Raw genomic sequence first — 22,674 nt, forward strand, 5'->3', positions numbered from 1 at the left:
AAGATCCTGGGAGCCCTGAAGGGCAGCACCGTTGTCTATCCCAGCCTATCTCCTCATTCACCAGCACTGACTTGAGCCCCCTTTTCCCTGGTGTTGCCAGATGAGTCCAGATAGAGCTGCCATCTTCCCTTCCTCCAGGCTCAGCCAAAGAGACTACACACCCACCGCTGTCCTCTGCAGAGAGAGGCCATCAGTCCAAGGGCCAGGGAGAGGGCACCTCTGGCACACAGATGGCCTGGCATCTGACACCACCTGCCCTTCCCAGAGACAACAGCTCCTCCTGGGGAAGGGAGAGAAGCTGTGCCCTCAGGCACCAAGACCAGGACATCACCCCTACCAGGAGGGAGCATGAACCCAACAGCCAGAGGAAGCGAGACCAGAAGGCTTACGGCTTGCACAGGCTGGTGGGCAGGTGCTTGGACAAGGGTGTAGTAAAGGGGAGGAAGGGAGCCAGGTGGTACAGGGCAGGGGCACCTGAATTCAAATCCAGCCTCAGACTGTGTGACCCTGGGCTAGTCTCTTACCCTCTGCCTGCTTCCATTTCCTCATATGTGAAATAGTGGTTTTGCACATCTTAAAGCATTTTATAAATGTAGTGGCGGCTATTGTTCAGTCTGGATTCGAGAGCTCTATTCAGGGGAGGAGCCCAGTCATGGGGAGCCCCCCCACCTCACTGTGAAGCCCACAGATGCTCACTGGCTCCTTAGAGTGGGGATAAGCCAGCCCCCTCCAGGCTGGGCACGTTCCTGCTTCTTCTCATTGCCCAGGCAGCCCTCCCTGCTGCTCCTGGCACTGACCAAGGCTGCCTTCCGGAACAGCCAGGGCTGATCCCAAAAGGGAGGTCCCATCAAGAGTGAGAGCCCCTGCTGCTTGGCCGGCCTCCAGCTCCAGCTGAATCTGCTCCGAGTGCTCCCAAGGACCCCGGGGGATTTATGCCCATTATTTAGCAAGCAGGTGCTTGGGAGCCCACTGTGTGTGGGAGGGTCCTGCAGCAGCCAGGCCCAGGCCTGCTGGCCTTGCTGGGATCAGCTCCTCACACAGTCCTGGGAAGTGAGCAACACTGGGGGCGACGGGGGCGGGGGGGGGAGAGGGGGGGAGTGCCCATTTCAGAGATGGGAAAACCGAGGCTCAGGGAGGGGAAGGGTCTCACCTGAGGTCCCCATTGGCTGCCTCGATACCAGGCAAGGTCTCACAGACCAACCAGCAAGATGACAAATGCTTAGTAGAAAGACCTCATCACCGGCCTTGGGAGGCAGCCGTCGGGCTGTCTCCCCTTCCGCACATTCAGCAAGGGAGGGGGTCCAGCTAAGATCCAGGAGGATTCCAGCGGACATGCACAGCTCGAACACATCCAGGCCGCAAAGATGTCTGAAAAGATGAAAGCCAGCCTGGATGAGTGCAACTCCAGCCTATTCAGGCTCCCCAAAGCCACCCGCCTCCTCAGCTGGTGACTTCCTCCTGTTCCTAGAACCCAGCAGGCCCCTGATCCATGTTGATTATTGGTGGATGATAGCCCTCCCCAAGGGCCCCTTCCACCAGGATGCCCACCTGACCTACCAGTGTTGTTGACCTTCCTCCTCTGGCCTCAAATAGCATCTTGTTTTCTCCTATCTGGTGTCCTCATTGTGCACACTTGTGTATGAGGAGAGCACTTGGCTTTGGGCAAGTGGATTAACCTGCCTGAACCTCCATTTCCTATCTCTAAAATGAGCCTGAAATATTGGTTGAGGCACCCAACTCCCATAAGAGAATATGTGTGGATGGATGGGAACCCACCTCACCCCAATGAAACACAGAAAGCCAAATTCATCAGCTGAATCATTCAATAACTGTAGCCCTAATTAATGTGACCAACTATACCCCAAATGTGTTTTTGATTGTGTAAGAAAAGGAACCATCAGAGGTTATAAGTCAGGTATAAAGAATTCCTCCACACTCTGGTGACTCTGTCCTTCCATTAAAGGCATAATAGCCTGGAAAAGGTCTTCAATTTGGATTGAGTGAGATGTGCCATTGGATGAAATTAGAGGACTCTCCCCAGGAAGCGAGTGGGATTGGCTGAGGGGAAACAGCTGTGCCTTGGTGGGTTTGGGGGCAGGGCTTGGAGCCACTGGTAAGCCACTAGGAACCAGACCCCAGGCTTCCTCTAGGAGGCCAGCCCCTGCCCCCCACCCCCACCCCCAGTGGCAGAGTGGCCTCCACAAAGCCCTTGAGAGGGAATTGCTTGGAGGGGAGGAGTTTCTGTGCCCCCCTGTTCCTGCCCACTTTCACATGAAGAAAACAGGACTTGGATGCCTGACTAGTGATGATGGCCCTGACCCAGGGGTAGCAGGATGAATTGGACACACAAGGAAAGATAGCATCGGGACTCCAAGAGATGCCCTCTCTGCCCCTTGGAGCTCAACACTGATCTACACAGACCAAAGGGGGACTTCATAAGGACTCCACAAAAGGAGTCCTGGATCTGCCTTTTGGCCGCAGGAGAGCTCTCTCAGTGTGAGCCCACTCTCCCCTGGGCTCTGTTAAGTATTCCGGAGTGGCAGAACCTTGTTGTACTTGGGTCCTGACTGTTCCTGTCCAATAACTATCCCTCTGTAAAAACTAGTCGGCATTAATTGATTCCTATGGGTGCGCTTCCTTTCACCTATTGTCTCCGCCCACCCATCTCCGCAACCGAGTGCAAGCCTGGTGTGAGCTCTGTGAGGGCAGGGGCTGTCTTGCTTTTCTCTATGGGTGCCCCCAAGTGTGAAACGGGAGTGTGGCCGAATGAGGCTGGGCCGGGAGAGGGTGTGAGCGAAACCTCTCCCGTGCCCCTCCCGCTCACTCCCTGGGCCTCCCCCACAAGCCTGCCCCCGCCCCCATGAATCCCCCAGGTGCCGAGGGCCCCCACTTGGGGCTGAGCCGTCTGTCCCCAGCAGATTGCTCCCATGAACGCCATTTCAGGGAAGGGGAAAGAGCCTCCTCTGGATGCAGCCGGAGCGGCTGTTTGTTTCCAGCCGGTTGGCACAAGGCAGGCAGGCAGGCAAAGCTGAGCACGAAGCCCTCTCATTTTTCTTCTCTTGCTGCTTCAGACCCACCGGGCCTCCACAGCCGGCGCGGGCTCTTCCCCGCTCTGTTCCGAGTTGCTGAATGCATGCAGTCCTTCCTGAGGGTGAGAAGTTATTTCATTTCCCTGCCTGCAGTTCTGCCTCCCTGCCTCCCACAACCCGAGGCTGCTGTCACATCACAGGGGCTCCGGCGTGACAGATGATGAGCAGGGACGCTCAGGATGAAGTCATCCATCCGCTGTCAGAGAGCTGAGGCTGTGGAGGGCCGCGAAGCCTGTAAGCTCCGCCCAGTGAGGAGCCCACTCCTGAGCCCTGCCCACTGCACTGGCCTATGGCAGTGCAGTGTGAGCTCTCCCAATTCCCGTACCGTCTCTAGCTATCAATTTTCCCATCCGTAAAGGACTGAACCAGAGCATCTCTAAGAGCACACCCAGGTCTCGAAAGGTGACGAGACTGGACAGTCTTGGCCACGCGTCGGCCATCGGCTTTGCCCGTGGGATCCAGACACGAGAGACAGTTGTACGCTTCTCAGTGGCAGAAATCTCCCAGCATCCTCCTCAACTCCTGCCCTCTGGACTCCCGCAAGGCTTGTCCTTGCCTTGGGATCAACATAAGGTCTAAATCAGCTTCTTGAGTTTGCTCTTTTTCTCCACTGGCATGTCGGGGAGGAGGAAGCAGGAAGCAGAAGATGCCACAGTGGGAGCGGCAGAGAGGCTGCAGGGAGAAGGGGCCCCACGACCACACAGCAGACCCTCTCCCCGGTGAATCAAGCACAAGTCCCATCTGTCCAGAGGCTTCTTGGCTGAAACCTGTGGGGATGGCAGAATGAAGGAGGAGATTGTTCATCTCCCTTCAACCTTTCCTCCCTCCCTCTTCCAAGAGAACATAGATCTGATGTCTCCCTCTGGGCTGGAGAAGCTGAGCTTTAGTGGGTGTTTTTAAGTTGGTCTACCGTTTACATTTAAATGTAACATCAGGAAACCCAGGATGGAGCCCAAGAGAACCAGAAACCTGAGCAAACCGGCCATATCCAGGGTGTGGGAGCATTCACCAACCTAAGGTCATCTTTTAAAGGAGTTGGAAACATCCCAACATCTAAAATTTAAAAAGATAAGACTGGAGAAGATGGCGGTGGGGAACAAAGGTCATGGACACTTGGGTGAACCAGGCAGGATGGAATCACTGAAATAACCTAACCTAATGCCAACCCTAACCCATCACTGACCCTACAGCCCTGCAGTGGTAGCCACAGGGTCTACACCAGCCCAAACTTTAGGTTAGAGCTGACCTTTAAATAAAAAATAACCAGAACCAATCATCATCAAGATCAGAGCTAGAGTGACATGAGCAGAACCAGGAGAACATTGTACACAGTATCAACAACATTGTGTGATGATCAACTATTATAGACTTAGCTCTTCTCAGCAATACAGTGATCCAAGGCAATTTCAAAGGACTCATGATGCTCTCCACATCCAGAAAAAAAGAACTGTGGAATCTGGATGCAGATTGAACCATACTGTTGCTACTTTTTGTGTGCGTTTTTTTTTCTTTTTTTGAGGTTTTCCCTTTTGTTCTGATTCTTTTTTCACAACATGACTAATGCAGAAATATGTTTAATGTAACTGTACACATATAATCTATATCAGATTGCTTTCTGTCTTGGGAAGGAGGGAGGGAAGGGAGGAAGGGAGAAAAAATTGGAACTAGAAATCTTATAAAAATAAATGTTGAAAACTATCTCTACATGTAACTGGAAAATAATAAAACACTTGTATGATAAAAAAGATCAGAGCTAGCATTTATATAGTGCCCACTATTGGCCAGATGCTAAATGCTTTACAGATATTTCTCACTTGACCCTCACAGCAACCCTAGGAAGTAGTAGTAGTAGTTACTACTGTAGTAGTATTTACATAGTGCCTACTATGTGTCAGGCACTATGCTAAGTGCTTTACAGATATTTCTCACTTAGTCCTTACAACACTGGGATCTAACAACTTATTATTATTATTACATAGCACTTACTATATTCCAGGCCCTGTGCTAAACACTTTCCAATTATTACCCCATTTGATCCTCACAATCAGCCCTGGGAGGGAGGTGCCATAAAAACTTTGCAGATGAGTTCAGTCAGGCAGGAAGAGATAAATGGACCTGCCCAGGGTCATACATAGCTAATAAGTATCTAAGTCAGGATTTGAACCGAGGTCTTTCTGACTCCAGGTTCAAGGCTCTGTGCACTCTGTGTTCAGGGACTCAGCACATCAAAACCCCTAGAATGTAATTGTTTTCAATTTTCTCATTCTTTCCATTTATGTTCCCCCCCCCATCATCATTTATATTCTGTTTTCCTCATTCTGCTTACTTCGCTTGGCATCAGCTCATATATCAGTCAACAAATAAGCATTTATTAGGTGCCTACTATGTGCCCAGCACTGGGATGAGCACTAATGCATAGCCCTGCCCATGAAGATCTAACAGCCTGACAAGGGAGACAAATCCATCCATAAATCAGTATATATAAGACGTGTGGACAGTGTACAGAAGGAAATCTCAAATAGGAAGAGACTTGATTTATTTTGAAGGAATCTGGGAAGCCAAGAGGAGGAGATCAGGAGTAAGAATATCCCAGGCTGGGGGATGGCCAGGGCAAGGAGTCCAACAGTGCTGATATGTAGAGTTTGGGGAGTCAAGTGTGAGAAGCCTAGCTAGGCGCAAAGGGTCCGGGTTATGAAAGGCTTTAAAATAGAAGAATTTCGAATTTAACCCTATGGGTAATAGAAAGTCACTAGAATTTGCAGAGTGGAGAAGGGGCAGAACATGGTGGAAGCAACTCAGTGGTGCCATGGTAAGAGTTTTGGGCCTGAAATTAGGAAGACCTGCGTTCAAATCCTGCCTCAGACACTTCCTAGCTGGGTGACCCTGGGTAAGTCCCTTAATCTGTCTGCCTCAGTTTCCTCATCTGTAATAATCACTTCCTTCCCATGGTTATTGTGGGGATCAAATAGGATAATATTTGTAAAGCTCTCAGCCCAATAGGCCCTTAATAAATGCTTGCTCCCTTCCCTTCAGACCTGCACTAGGGGAAGATCACTCTGAGAGAGGAGTGGAGAATGGACTAGAAATGGCAAAAACACTGGAGGCTCTGGCTATTGCAACAGTCCAGTCCAGAGACAGTTAGTCCCTGAATTAGGGGAGGGGTGAGAAGGAGACACAGGCTAGAGATGGTGTGGGAAAGTCAGTCAGAACAGACCCAACAAGTGGTCCAATCATCTCTGCTCTTGACTTCCAAGGAAGAGACCAGCCCACACCTCTGCTGGACAGCTCACCCAGCCCCAGTCTCCCTCTGTGAAATTCACACACACACACACACACACACACACACACACACACACACACACACACACACACCCTGAGTCTTGGTTCATGTAACAGACCCATAAAGGCTGGAAGGGGCCCTTGAGTTCTCCCTCCCTGCCCCACCCCCATCTCTCCCTAGGCTCCAGCTGATGCTCATATACCATCAAGCCCAGCTCTTCTAATTCTGTTGTTCTCTGGACACTCTGCAGAGTCTGCAGGTGACATCTAATGGTGGCCTCCTTCATCCTAGAGGCTCAGTCTCTTTTATTCCTGCCCAAAATGGTGTTTGCTTTGGGGCAGCCCCACCCTGTGCGAAGGCACGGAATTACAGAAGTCAGGGACTTTGGTGGGCGTCTCTCCCAAAGTGTACTTGAAAACAGGTCCCTACAAGAGCAAAATCAACACCCTGAACTTCATCAGCTGAATGGCCAGGTCTCCCCTTCGAGCCTCTTCAGCCCCATCTGATTGAGCCCCACAGGGGCAGGAGTAACTTCAGATGTGACCTATTTATCTGCCACAGAGTCTCCCATGCAGCAAACATGCAGACTCGGGATTTGCGTGCCCATCTAGCCCAATGGGAAATGAAGTGGACTCACTGGAATCATCAGTCTTGCTACTAGCTCCCACCCTATTCCCGTCATTGGGCTTTCGTCCCACCCACAGTCACCAAGCCTAATCCTTGATCATCTCTATTCATGGCTGGGTGCAAATCAGCATACTGAGGGTCAACAGCATTAGAAACTTCCTAGCAATGAGAGCTTTCCTTGAGTAACCTGGAGGCCTTGCAGGTCCAGAGGTCCAGAGACCACTTGTCAAGGATGTTACAGCCTAAGAGGAAGGAGCTTTTCCAATTTTCAGATTCTGCGATTCTTCAAAATCAGATCCCCTGAAAGCCAGGACAAAGCCCTGCCTACTTCCCTCTGTATGGAAGGAAACAAGCATTTGTCGAGCCCCAGCTAGTGCCCGGCACTGTGCTAAGTGCATTAGAATCACTGTCTCATTGGATCCTCACAACAATCAGGGGAGGGAGGTGCTATTATGATCCTTGCTTTACACATGAGGAAAGTGGGGCAGACAAGGGTTAAGTGACTTGCCCAGGGTCACCCAGTGGGGAAATGTCTGAGGTCAGATTTGAACTCAGATCTTCCTATATCCAGGTGCAGTGACCTATCCACGGCACCACCAGCTACCTACGCAGTGTGTGTGTGTGTGGGGGGAAGATCACGCAGAAGGGAGCCCCAAACATCCAGGAACTCTACAGAAAAGGGACCAATTCCCAGAGTCTCCTGCTTCCAGCCGAGGGGCATGCAACACCCCCAGCACATACTCAATGGTCACTAGTAAGATTATGCTGAGGATAAGAATCCAGGAAGATGGGAAGGGGAAACACTTCTACTTTGTCATTGGAGCTCCAGTGTCCAGCCCCACCTAGTCCGTGCTTACTAAAGGTAGGAATGACTGAACAGGCTGTTGGTGAGCCCCCACAGGGGGCTCCTTCAGACTTACCATCCTCTCTCCATTCCCCAGTCCTATCATCCTGAAGCTTGTTGGTGACCTGCAGGGGACACCAGGGAAGCCCTCACCCACCTCTGCCTTGTTCTCCCCCTGTGAGCATGGCAGCTCTGACCAGCCCATCCCAGGAGGTCAGGCACATCACCTCCTGCTGGGAGGAAGGACAACCGAGCCTTGGCTGGCTGCCTCCAGGCTGCGTCGTGATGTCCCAGGGGATGGGCAGTTGAGTCAGCTTGTTCTCTGCCCAGTGGCCTCTCCCTCTGGGGAGAGAAGGTTGGACACCAGGACCTTGGGAAAGATGGCCAGGCTGTGGCTGCGCTGGTCATCCTGGCTTGGCTCTCACAGCTGCTGAGTCAGACATCCTCAGGCTCCTCAGGCCATGACCTTGCTGTGTGGTCCTCTCCTCCAGTCTCCCCTGACACTTGTCCCCTCACCTGCCTCCTCTTTCCCCAGCAGGTGGGAGCCCAGGAGAAGAAGTCCCAGAGACATGCCTGACAAAGGAGGCTGGAAGCCCCCTGCCCTGGCATAGCAGGCACAATGCCAGGGCCCTGGGAACTGGCTCATCCACTAAGCTGGAAAAGGCCCCCAGCCTGGGTTATTAACACCCATGGCTCCCTTCTGCACGGCGTTGATGACCCAGCCTCTTGCTTTCCTTCTAAGTGCACATTCTAAATCTTCCTACTTCCAGTCAAATCCAGCTTTAGTCACTTATAGATTTATTTCCATTTTTAAAAAGGCTTTGTCTTTCAGAAGAAGGTCAGGAATTGTTTGTCCTGTCCTGTTTTCTCTCCAGAGAGCCAAAGTGACTTATAACAAAGCACTTATCCTCCTGCTACTGGGAGCTGATGACCCAGTGGCCTTCCTGAGGCAGCACCTCCCAGCATCACTAAGAGGAGTCATGAGGGGGAGGGGAGGACAGGAGGAGGGGGTGTCTGTCTCAGCCTCATGCCAGGCACTGGAGATGGTTGGGCAGCAGCTCCATCTTCCCAAGCAAACATATGACAGGAGGAATTGGGGACAGCATGACTCAGGGCTGGTCGCACTTATTGGAATCTCATTCCCCCACTGATCTGCAGCTGAGTCAGCATCTTGGCCAAGGAAGAGGCAAATTCCCATTTCTACAAAGGAACAACTTTTCTCTGTCCCTTCAGCTTGGGAGGCACTTCAGAAGGGCTTTAATCAGAGGAAGATACATCCTTCCAGGTGCGTTAGGGGAGCAACCCAGGAAGCACTCATCCTGTTGACCCTCTGAGAGCTCTTAAGTAGAGATGTGATGAAGCCTGGATGCCATGCCCTGGGGAAATGGGAATGGGCCCCTCCAGGGCCCATCCTCCAGGCCGGCCACACAATATGGCCCAGGAGACGTTGGGCGCAGCGCACGGCTGCCGGACAGCAGAGAACTGGCCTGTGACACAGAGAGAGGGCAGTGAAGAAGCAGAGGAGCAAGTGTAGACATCTTCAGGGAACTTGGCGGGGGAGACATGTGAAAGGACATGAGGGGAGGAGCATCAAGGAGAGGCTTTGGGGGACGTTGGAGCCCCGAACATTCTCTGAGGCTTAGTAAGTTCCATAACAGCTTAATCTTTAATAAATGACGACTTGACTGTTGACTGACTATGCCCACTCCCACTCCTACTCCCACTCCCAGCAGTGAGTTAAGTCCCTTGATCGTGCCTTCTACCCCCTTTGACAGGGACCCTGGGTGGCTCTGAGCTTTCTAATGTCACCTAGCTCATGAGCTCCCACCACTGCGCTTCCTTTTTATGAAGGTGGGACAGTAGGAGCAGTTGTTCCAAGCCCTCCTGTCCCTAAAGTCTGGGATGCCCCAAGTACAAAGCGGGTTCCAGGTGAGGGGCAGATGCTCCTTTTCTTCTCTCCGCGGGGGGCTCAGGAAGCTCTCTTCGGTCACTGTGTAGGATTTATGTGGAGCCTCGATCCCCAGAGACGTCACCTCTGCTGGGTGTTGGTGGGGGTGTCCTCCCCCCTTCGGCTGGATGCTTCCTCCTCCTCCTCCTCCTCCCAGTAAGTCCCTTCTAGTTTGGTGGAGTTTGACCCTGTCCCCTGCTCCCTCCTTCCAGAGCCAGTCCCTGGTCTCATCTCCGGTCCCTTCTCTCTGCTGCCTACAAGCATGCCCAGGTCCTCCTCATCCTTCAGAGACCCCGCCCCACCCAGGCCCCATGGTTCACAGTTCTCCTGCCTTTCACAGACAAGTCTCCTGGGTCAGTGTGCAGACCCACCTCCTCATCTCTCGCTCTCCCTCAGCCCCTGCAGTCCAGCTCAGAGCTGGCCCATCCAGCAGAAGCTGCGTCGGCCTGGTGCCTCGTGTTCCCTCGGCTGTCGCCACAATGGCCCGACTTCCTCTGTCCTCATCTACGTGGCTCCCCCTCCTCCCCGATGCTCATGGGAAAGCTGCTCTTCTCTGGCCCCTCCTTCTGACCTCCCTTCAGAACCATCCGTGTCCCATCCTTAAGCACGAGCTTTCTCCAAGGATTCGTCTGGAGCCCTCTTCTCTTGACCCTCACCCTACCATCTAGCCACTGCAGGCAGGTGAAGGAGCATGATTTTAGTCAGAAGAGCTGGGTTTGAATTCTGGCTTTGTTGATTTCCTCCATACTTGTCTTTGGCCACTTTTCTTTCCCTCACAAGGACTCAGTCAATCAGCAAGCACTGATTAGCCCCTACTATGTGCCAGGCACCATGCTAAGCGGAAAGAATATAGAGAAAGATAACAACATGATCTCTGCCTTCACAGGACTCAAAGTCTAAGGGAGAGATAAGATGTAAATAACGGAGTACCCACAAGATCTATGCAGAGGAGGTGGAAGGTCTCTTGAGAAGGGAAGACACAGCAGCTGGGCTTGGGGGCGGGGAGGGAGTGGGGCCCAAACATCTGTCTCCTAGGATCTTTTCAGTGAGAGGCAATGCACAGTTGGTGTCTCCAGTCTCCTCCAGTCCACCTGGGCCATGCAGCTGAGACGGTGACCTGGGGACACAGCCCCTTTGTGGATAGAAGCCAAGTCCCTCTCCATCCCTTTCAAAGGGAGGACTGAATGACACAGCAGGGATACAGGCAGTCAGGATCACCTCCATGCCTTTGCTGACAAGGTGATAAAGTGGATATTCCAGGAGAATTCTGGGGACCTGGTCGGTCAAGAGGAGGGATGCTGGATTGGTGCAGCCACACACTGAGATGGCTTGGAGACAGACTGAACAGCCTTGGGTGAAGGCCCCAGTGGTAGGCTGTCACCTGTGCCAGTGACTTCACGATGGGAGGGATAAGTGACTCAGTGGATGACAGAGTCAGGTCCCACATGACCTGGGCAGGCCTGGTCCAAGTCCAGTCACACGGGGCCCAGCCTGCACCAGCTGCTTCTGCTCTCTCACTCTCTGCATAACTCCCCAGGCCTGGTGACTTCATCCTCCACCAACCCCGCCCTCTCCAAAGTGACCGGGGATCTCTCAGTGGCCAGATCTCAGTCCTCACTGGCCCTCCTGGACCTCTCTTCATCCTCAGACACTGGGGGATGCTCTTTCCTCCCGGATATTCTCTTCTCTGGGTTTTCAGGACATGTGTCCCTCCTGCTTCTCCTCCTCCTCCTCCTCTCGTGGCTCCCTCCTCCTCTATCTCTCTGGCCCGATCTTCCTCCCAGGCCCTTGAGCTCCTCAGTGTCATCTTGATTCCATACTTGCATTCACCCACACACATCCAACCTGCTGCCAGATCTTGTCATTTCTAGCCCCCTCCCCCAGGGTCCTACAACCTCCTGCTCCCTTTGAGCCACTCCACATGAGCCAGTCGTCACCAGCCCTGCCCCCATCCACACTCCAGTGTGGACCAAGTGCCAACCCTGTGATTCCCTGGCCAGCTTATGAAAGGTGGGGCCTCAAGAAAGCTCCTTGCACACTCAATCTCAGATTCCTTTGTACTGTTGCAGTGGACAAAACACTGGACCTGGAGGCAGGACAACCTTGCCTGGAATCCTCCCTTAGACACTTGCAAGTCTCTCCCTCTCTCTGAGCTTCAATTTTTCCATCTGAGAAATAGGGATAATGGTAGCCCCTACCTCCCTGGGCTGGTGTGAGGTTCCAGTGAGAACATGCAGCATTTTGCAGACCTCAAAGCTCTCCATAAATGTCACAAGCTGTTATTGTTATTACTGGTGTAAAATGGGCATGATCTCACTCTCATGCCTGATCCCAGAGAACTGGCATGAGATGGGGGTGGGGGAGACTTTCCCACTGTGCCATGACTGTAATTCTCAAGAGAACTCTATTCACTATTGCCTCCTGCTGTTCTGTGCCCTTGACTCTCTTGGGTCCATGACTGAGCCCTCTGCTCAATGAGCTCCCTGGAACTCGGGGGCAGGACAGTCAGAGAAAATCCTGAAACCGACATGCTGGACCTCTGGCAAAGGAGGGAGCACAATGGGCTCAGAACCACCACCCCCATCACAGATCCAGCCTGTGAGCAAGGAGAAGCCTTTGAGAAGTCACTCCTCCTCCCAGACTGTGGGTCCCAGGCTCTGTCCCCTCTAGCTGGTGCCCAGCCCAAGCACAGGCTCAGTCCTCATACTCATAGCTTGTATCAACTGCTCCCAAGTGTCTCACAGGGGGCTCTCCACTTGCAATAGCACCTTCGTCTAACCCATTTGCTTTCCTTCCTAGTTCTTCTACCCATGAACCCTTGCCAAGGTCAGTGGTACTCTGGGTAATCTACCCACAAGCCAAGTAGGAGGTCCTTCAGAGCTTAGGGAAAGTTGGGGGCAAAAGAGACTCCCTGCTATCAAATGACTCCATTTCTCTCCTTACTCTGTAGGCAAAACTTTTGTAGATTGTACATAGAATTATAGAATTGTACATAGATTGTACATGGAATTATAGAATGAGATCTAGCAAATAATTCTCCCTCATTGTGTACAATAGAAAATACTAAAAGTGATAGCCAAGATTTGAACTCCGTTCCTGGGACTATATACAGTCCAACAGTCTTTTTTTTTTTGTGCCACACTGCTGGCTAACCAACTGTGAGCAATGTCTCATAGCAAGGTGGGAGGTAGCACTAGATGACTGTAAATACTATTGCTTCTTAAAACAACACACACTAGCCAAAGCTCAAAGTTGCACTTTGGGGGCTGAAAGGAATCCTTTGCAAGAGCTCCACCTAGAAATTTGAAGTTTTGACTGAGAGACTTGTCCTTAAATCGGTCCAGGAGCAGTAAGCCTGATGGTGGTAGAGATCTCCTGCCCTGCTTCCCACCAGGAAGTCACCACTGTTCTCCCTCCCTATGCATGCCATTAAACAGCCACACACTATAAATTGGGAGGTCTACACCACTACTCGGTTTGATTGGTTCTATGTGCCTGGTCATCCCCATTAGAATGTGAGCTTCCAGAAGGCAGGGACAGTCTAACTTTTCTATCTCTCCCCAGTGGTTAGCGAGATGAGTGCTTAATAAGTACTTCTTTGTTCATTCATGCAGACACAGTTACACTTTCCCTCTTTTTCAAACCAGAAATCCATAGCACAGCATGATTCGATGCGGGTGCAAGCTTTCGTGAATTTGCAAATTGAGTCTCCTCAAATAAGTCATTTCTCCACACTGCACCCCAACTTCCGGATATATAAATCTGATGCTAAGTTATTATCCAGGTCTAAATCCTAAGAAAAATTAAAGTGAATTAAAGGAAAGATTTATAACCATAAATGTAGCTATGGATATAAACACATGCTTACATTGAATAAAGGAGATATTCCATTCAAAGTAACTTACTGAGAAAAAACAACCCTCCATACAAGTTGGTACCTTCCTACCTAACCCTCACTACTCTTTCATAAGGAAACTTAACCTGAGTTTAAAGTTGAAGACGGAAGCCTTCTGCAGTGGTTTTTCCTCCACATTAAGGATTCTCGAAGCATCAAAGGTGCCAAGCAGCATCTGTCTCAGTGCCGACTCTGTTATCTCCGTGTCTGCCACAGGTGGTCTGCTCGCCTTGCTCAGTGTATTGAAGCTAATTAATGGAAAGTGGCTTTCAAACACATTGAGGCTTCTAGCAAAGCCCGCTGCCCTCCCTGGTACTAAGACTCCCTGCTCACTCTCTCCCATGTGGCAGGAGCTGGAAGAGAAGCCTCAACCCAGAAAGACGATGTATCTGATAACATAAAAGCTTCCCCATCTCTGCTCCTTGAGTCGCTCCCTCCTACCTCTGCCTAATCAGCTTTCTCCAGGGGGAACTGTTGGCTCAGTTTGCTTATAATCGTTCTTGCCTAAAAGCCTGTGGCTAACAGTAAAGTTTTCAGAGGGTGGATCAGGGTCACCATCCTTTCCCAGAAATTGTTTCTTAAGGGGCCAGCAGCCATCAGAACAACCTACAAGTGGCACATTAAAGCCGGCGCTCTTCCCAGACACCTCCTGCTCTTTGAGGATGGATCTAAAAATCCTCTTGGCTGAGACATTGAGGACCTTTGCAAATGCTTTATTTTCCTCTCGAAACCTCCCAGCATGCTATACATCTATATCCGGAAGTGCCCTGGCTGGCTGGACAGCTCCTTGCTACTGCATCCAAGGCTAGACTTTTTTTTTCCTCTCCCAATATCAGGGGAGACTTCTCAGCTATTTACCCAGCTTTGCTCTGGGTGAATGAGGCAAAGTGGTGACCTGGCTCTGGATACTGACTCAGTCACTTTCTGACTGGCCAAGTCCCTTCTTACCCTCTCCCCTCCCTCCCCCAACTAAGCCTCAGTTTCCTTTTCTGCAAAATGACTCGATTATCTCTGGAGTCCCTCCTGGCTCTGAATTTATGGTCCTGTGAAATGTCAGAACTCTTAAATAGGACTTGGAACAATTCTTTGGTTTGGGAGAATCATTCAACCCCAATATTGTGTCCCAACATTCACTTCAAGGAGTATTTTGCCCTGATCCAGAAGCTGCTTCACTTAATTTTCCCTCCAAAAAGTAATCCATGTCCACAGCAGAGCTATGCCAGCCAAACGGCCAATCTGCTAGCATTTGTTAAGGGCCTACTATGTGCTAGGCGCTGTGCCCAGTGCTAGGGGTACAAAGGCAGAAGAAATGCCTGTTCCCCAAGAGCTTCAGTTCTACCGGAAAGGCAACATGTAAACAACTATGGACAATTAGGATGAAGCGGCAGCATCGACAGGTCCTTGTGCAGGAGGATGCTGAAGACACAAAGATATGAGAGATGGCAGTGCCTGTCCTCAGGAAGCTTGCCTTTTCTTGGGAGAACACGGACACAGGGAGGTGTACACAAAACAAAAAGTACACAGTCCATTCAGGAGAACAATAGCGCCACATCGATCCTGAGTGCTTGCAGATCTTCTCCCACTGCCTCCAGCCAGGACAAGCAGCCTGAAGGCCAGGGATTCTGCCACACTGGCTGGGAGCTCACTGAGGAACTGGCCCAGGCATGGTCTCCTAGGCAGCCTGCAATGACTTGCTGGTGTTGGTGAACTTTACACAATCTCCGGGCAGCCTGTTCCTCTCCTAATCTCCCCCTGCTGCCCACTCTTTAATTATGGCCCTAATTAACCAACATGTTAGCTGAACACCCTGTAGGGAAAAAGTGAAGCAGGGGTCATCAAAGACCCCCCTCCATGCTCTTAACCTCTGTGGCTGTGGAGACTCCCGCCTCGTGTGAGACCCCCACCACTGGCCTCATTCAGGGAAAACCTCAGCATCCTCAGGCTCCCTGGGGACACGTCCTCATGCTCCAGCTCCATGCTGATGCAAAAAGATTAAGCAGAAATGGTGTCAGACGGCTGCTGTTGTGGAGTTGTGCTTTTGTCCGGGTTTTTAAAGGACTCTGGGTTTGGCTTATTCCGAACCTTCCTGACGTCAGGAGGCTCTCAGCGAGAGCCCCAGACTGCCCCAGGAATAAGATGTGATGCAACCACAACAGGATGTTGGCAGGGGCGAGCAGACTCAAGAGCGCTGGAGGTGGGGGAGGTCAGAATAAGAATGGGGGGTTTGGAGGAGCCCTGCTCTTAGAAGCTGGCCGAGCCAGAGGAAAAAATAAGCACACCCTCACTGGGAGAGAGAAAGTTTCTGAGACAAAAAGAGTCAGTTCATTTATTAAACATCTGCTACGGGCCAGGCATTGTGCTTATCATCGGGAATACAAAGAATCAGATCATTTAGTCTTTGACCTCAAGGACCAGACAGTCTCCTGAGGAAGTCTACTGAGACCTCCTTTCATCTAAAGACCCAATAAAGCCCTGGGGGACGCACTGGATGCTGGTGATTCCTGACCTGGCCACTTGCTCTGAACGGACTGGGTGACAGCTAGTTGTCTGCTCATCTCTCCCCACTCTGTCCTCTGTGCAATGGACTCCCCACCCCCACCTCTGCTGAAATCCTAAGCATGAAGATATTCTTCCAGGCTTTGAAGTGCTAAATAAACATGAAGCATTGTTGTTATTGCTGCTATTGATGATAATGTCCTAAAGGCTTTCCTGAGCCCTGAGCCCTCCCCACCTTGCATTAACTCTTCCCCTTCAGATTTTCCCACATCTGTCTAGTATGTGCACCATCTTACAGGTGTATTCATACCTGGCTTATTCCACTACTGGAATGGAAAGGTCCTGAGGACAGGGATAATATGACTCCTCAACCTTTGCATGCCCAGGACTCAGCGAATCTCAAGTCTCCTCCCACTAGCCCCTTAAAGGGCTGTAATCCTGTAATGTATGGTGCATCCTCAAAATCACTTTGCCTTTACAGTTCTTACGCTGATTAATGCAATAGAAACATGAATTAGATGTGCACTTCTCAATTCCACCAATCAACATTAGTAACTGAATACACACAGACTTTAGTTTATATTATCTAATAGCTAGCAGCAATACTAATGCCACCAGGAACAAACCAGCAGCCTGATTTCTTAGGTCTTCCTGCCAGTCCTCAGTGACAAGGACTAGACTCTGTCTAGTGAAGGAGGACCCACCTCTGCCCTGGTGTTTCTGTCTAAGATGGCTTCCTGGCAAGTCCATTGATCAACACTGCCCTCAACCAAACACAGGATGCTTGAGTCTCAAGTACACTCATCAGGTAAGCAGCCCCTTCCCACAGAATCTGAAATGTCATTGGGCAGTCCCCTAAAATCCTTCATATTGTGTTCTGATTAGGCTCAGAGGTAGAACAAGGTAGAATGGAGCCTTCTCAAGTTTCCAGAGATTTCATCTTGAAGTCAGCTTTACGCACTCGGTGGCACTTTTGGCCACTAGCCTGGCCTGTGCAATTAGAGGCATCAGGCTCTGGTGCAAACCCACACTCAGAAGAGCACCAGTCCTGAGTGTGGATAGTTCCTGGGGAACTCGCTCCTCAGCTCAGCTCAGCTCTGCCCAGTGAGCCTATTTAATCCTTAAGCACCTGGTAGTGGCCAGGCATCAGGCAGAGCAGGAGATACAACAACAAAAACAGGGTCTCTGCTCTCAAGGAGCATTTCCCACAACTCTTCCCCTTTTGTGAGTGGCATTGCTGCCCTCAGGGCCTTTGGAGCTACCTCATTGATCCAAAGAAACTCGGCCAGAGTTTCTGCCACTACTTCCTGATAAAACCACAACCTCTTCCCTTGTTCCCATTTTTCTATAGGCCCTAATCCCAGGAACTTTGCTGGATGGATGTGACTGTACACACAGGGCTAAGCTGTTGTGTTCAGGGCTTTTTTCTTGGCCAAGGAAGGAAAAGGAAAGGAATATTTTATCAAACATACATTTAAATAAAAATAGATGTCTGTGTGTGTGAGAGAGAGAGAGACAGACAGAGACAGAGACAGAGACAGAGAGACAGAGAGCTAGGTGGTCAGTAGCAGCAAGGATTGGGCACTAGATTTCAAGTCAAGAAGTTCTAGGTGCAAATCCCAATTCACATACTTACTGGTTTCCCCATCTGTAAAACAAGGGGGCTGCCTCTGAAATCCCTTTTAGAGCTAAACCTAGAATCTGATGAGGCTTCCAGACCTAGGCACCTTGTAACTTGTCATAGCTATGTCCCAAACCCAGTAGTTCTCAGAAATAGTTCAGGTACCTAGACCCATCTGCTGCCTAGAAGAGACTCCTCCCAGGACTGGAGTTAGCAAACATCCTTCCTCCCATCTTCTTTTCCACTCAGCCTTGCATGGGATCACTAGCCTGATCCGTCAGTCAGTCAACAAGCATGACTGAACCCTGTGTGCTGGGTGCTGGGATCAGAAGATGGCTGCAAAGGCCAGGGGCTTCTGCCTGTGTGGGCTCTTCAGTTTTATGTGTTTTGGCTTTCCTCGCTGGTTGCTGATGCCACTGGAGGGAGGAGGTAGAATGGGGGAGTCAAGGCCTGCCAGCCAAGGACAGAGCCTCCTCTGGGAGCCCCACCATCTTGCCTTCCCTTTGCCTCTTTGCCTTCTCCCAAAGTGCACCGTGGGCTACATCATTTCCAACCCAGCCCTTGAGCATTTTTCTTAATAATCAAAATGTTATGGGGGAGGACCAGACGAGGAGGATGGAACCTGAAAGATTGGCCCACCTGGACCTTGTTAGCAAAGGAAAAGCGTTCAAGGATCCTCATAATCCAAGCTGCTTGGGAAGCTAGGCTGAGACCAGGGTGCTGCCTGTGGGTGAGAGGACCTGGGCTGGAATCCCAGCTCAGTCACTGCCATCGTGATCATGGACAAACTCTTCCTCTCCCTGGGCCTCACTTTCCTCATCTGTAAAAGAAAGGGGCTGTCATGGCGGGGGGGGGGAGGCGGGGGGGCGGTGGATAAAATACTAAATAAAAAAGAAAAGGAAGGGGCTGTACTTGAAGGCCTCCAAGCTCTCACTGCAGGGTCTAGCATTCCCTCTCCCTGGGGGTCCCAGAAGCACAGCGTAATGACTGCCCTCAATCAGGCATAGATCGACCCCACAGCCTCTGCCCAGCCCCAGCGGCTCCGAGGAGCAGACTGCTCAGCGTCTACTCTCATCTTGTGTGCTGCATGCCTGGACACAGTCGAATATATACACACTCCCATACTCCCACTCACACATACATACACAGACACACACACACATGTGCATACATATACACATCTATACACTCACACTCACACATATTCACACTCACACACATCTACACACTCACACTCATATAGGCACAAATACTCATATAGACTCACACTCAAATATGCATATATACACACTCACACTCAGATATACACACATACACACACTTACACATAAGCAAATGCACTCATACATATACACATATATGCACTCATACATCCACACACTCACATACAATCACACTTACACATACACGCATATGCGTGCTCACAATCATACACATATATGCACACACTCATACACGCATATGTGCACACTCACATATATTTACACTCACAGTACATACTCACAGGTTCACACATCCTTGCACTTATGTATATCCACACACACACACACACACACACACACACACACCCCTCTCTGAGTCTTCACATTCCCATGACCTATCAGCTCCTTTTTTCCCCACTCTCTTGATGTCTAAGCTTATCCAAACAAGGGTAGAAGCCTGCCGGGCCCTCACCCACACTTTCACTGTGGCTGTATTTGCTGGGAAATGTAGCTTTTGTTTTCTGCCTCACTCCGATTGAATTTGGCCTCTGTGCTTTGGACATTTTCCGAATGAAGTTTTCCTTGTAAAGAAGAAAGCAGAACTGACAAGCGAGCCTGGTGTGGACAGAGCTTTCCAGGAATCAGAGCGAGCGAGGGAATCGATCAGGGGAAGAAAGCTGGAGGCCTGGAGGCCCAACTTCAGCCAGAGCAGAGCCCAAGATAATGAGCATGACTCCCTCCTGGGTGACCTGCCGGCCACCGCTGTCACACTGGTCCTGACCCACCTGCTTCACGGGTCACTGCCAAAGGCTCTCCCAAAGGACCCGGGACACCCACAGGTGGCAGCTCCTACCTCCCCCTTCAGCCCCCGAGGGTGCTCCCCCAGCCTTGTCCCTGTCCCAGAAGCCCATTGTGCCTGAGCCTGTAGAGCCAACAACACCAATCTCCTGCCCGCACACTGGACAGACTGTGAGGGAGAGCCCCCAAATGGAGAGGGGCAGGACCAGGAAATGCCAACCATCACAGCACTTGTTTTTAATGGGTGTCCGTGCCCCATCTGGGCGGGGCATGCAGGGTGGCCCAGCAAACAATTCTAGGGTCTAAGGTGTTGGTGACCCAGCCAGGAAGATGTGGAAGGAGATGCTGGCACCTGGCAGCCACAAAGGATGGCCACGCTGAAGACCCAGTACACAACCCCATTCAAAACCAAGAAGAAAATTCGAAATCAGCCCTGGGTGAGTCCCACCATCTACTTTCTCTGCTCCTGCTCCTGTTCTGATAAGAATAACAACCAAGAGCTAACATTTGTAGGGCACCCACCATGAGCCAGGCCCTGGGCTGAGAGCTGACAATCACAACTACCTTCCAGGGAAGTGCTATGACTAACCTCATTTCACAAATGAGGAAACGGAGGCAAACAGGGGTAAATGACATGCCCAGGGTCACCCAGCATGTGTGGCCAGATTTGAACTCACATCTTCCTGCCTGCAGGCCCGGTGCTCTGTCTCCCTACATCTCCGGCGGCTTGTGAGCTGATGAGTAATCCTAACAGGACAGCTCAATGCTGCCCAGCCTTACCTGGCACTTACCTGTCCAAGGCAGTTCTAGCCCCTGTCTCTCCTGCACCCTCTCCCTCAGCAGAGGAGTATGTCTCCTTTCCAGATACATCATGCGCTCCCCTCTCCCCCCGCCTCTGTGCCTCTGACCTCTCTAGGTTGTGCCCCAGCCTCTGCCCCCTTCTTGCCGAGGCCATTCCCTGGCCCCAGGCTCCATCTCCCTTCTGACCCCTCCAGGGACCTGCCCAGCCATCCCCCCTCTCTAATCTTCTAATGTCTCTTTGCCCTTTGGCTCTTCCCCTGCTGCCTGTGAGCCCTCTCCTGAAGATGCCTTCACCTGGGGTCAGAGTCAGAAGGAATCTTGGGAACCGCACAGCCCAACCTCCTCAGTTACAGGAAGGACGTGGGTGCCCAGAGTGTGAGAGGCTGTTCACACACCAACAGCCCGGGCAGCTCCGCAGCTCTGCCCCTTCCCCTGTGAGTCTTCCCCCAGCCCCATGGGACCCCTCAGAGACCGCCCTCGTTTCCATTCCCTAACTACCTGCTGACCCGGCCCCCTTGCCTGCCCTCTGTCGCCACAGGTACAGCCCATCTCTTCAAGCTTTTTCTGCCCCTGCATCTTCCTTGAGTCTTTGGGCACTTGACCCTCTGGGCTGCCCTGCCACCTATCTGACTCTTCCCCCTCTGTCTCCATATGCTTTCTGCCCTCCTTCCCCAGGCTCTGCTGCAGGTCTTCTTTTCTCCCTCTTCTCTCTCCTTGGTGATCTCATCATCTCCGCAAAGTCCAGTGATCATTGCTATGTAAATGATGCCCCAAACCACATACACAGACCAAATCCTACACCTGGGCTCCAGTGCCCCCATCACCACCTGCTTCCTGGACACCTCCACTTGGATGCCCTGTGGGCATCTCAAACTCAACAGATCCAAAACTGAGTTTGTCTTTTCCCCAAAATGCTTCCCTCCTATGATGCCTCTAGACATATTTCTCCTCCAACCCCCAGGAGCCTCCACTGAAGCCCCTTCCTCACACTGACTAGTTCCTTTCAGAACCTTTATTTTAAAGAAAAGCTCCCAAGCCATCAGCCTCACACCCTCATTCTCCTCTGGGCTTCTTTCTCCTGCCAAACCAAGCATCCTCCCCACTCTAGAGCTCCATCCCACCCAAGGCAGCCAGGGGACCTCCCTTTAAGATTATCTCCCCCCATTAGAGTGTAAAGTATGGGCTGTCTCTCTTTTTGCTCATGTGGGTATTTCCAGTACTTAGTACAGTACCTGGCATATAGTAAACTCTTAATAAATGCTTGTTGGCTTGATTTCCCTGCTGTTGTAAAGGGCACCGCCATCTTCTTAGTCATTTGGGCTCCCAATCTGTCATCCTTGACTTCTCATTCTCTCTCACCCCCTCATATCCAAGCTGTTTCCCTGTTCTGTTGCCTCTGCCTTCACAACATCTCTCATAGATGCCTCTGTCTCTCCTCCAACAGAGCCACCACCCTCGGCCAAACCCTTCTCATCTAATACATGGACTGTTGTAGAAACAATAGTTCACCCTCCATTCAGGCAGCAAAGTGGACTTCCTGAATTAGGTAATTTTGTGTGTGTGTGTGAGGCAATTGGGGTTAAGTGACTTGCCCAGGGTCACACAGCTAGTAAGTGTTAAGTGTCTGAGGCCAGATTTGAACTCAGGTCCTCCTGACTCCAGGGCCAGTGCTCTATTCACTGTGCCACCTAGCTGCCCCAAAGTGGACTTCCTAAAGCACGGGTCTGACCACCCTTGAATGCTGTCTCTCCTCAATTTCACCTTCTGACTCCCTTGGATTCCTTCAAGTCCAAACTAAACTCTCACTTTCTACAGGAAGCCTTCATCCACTCCTCTTAATTCTATTGCCTTCCCTCTGTTAATTGCTTCCTATTTATCCTGTATATAGCTTGCTTTGTGTATATTTGTTTGCATGTGGTCTCCCCACTTAAAATGTAAGGATCTTGGGGGCAGCTAGGTGGTGCAGTGGATAGAGCACCAGCCCTGAATTCAGGAGTTCTTGAGTTCAAATCCAGCCTCAGACACTTAACACTTACTAACTGTGTAACCCTGGGCAAGTCACTTAACCCCAAT

Source organism: Dromiciops gliroides, chromosome 2, assembly GCF_019393635.1.
Source record: "Dromiciops gliroides isolate mDroGli1 chromosome 2, mDroGli1.pri, whole genome shotgun sequence".
Taxonomy (NCBI): domain Eukaryota; kingdom Metazoa; phylum Chordata; class Mammalia; order Microbiotheria; family Microbiotheriidae; genus Dromiciops; species Dromiciops gliroides.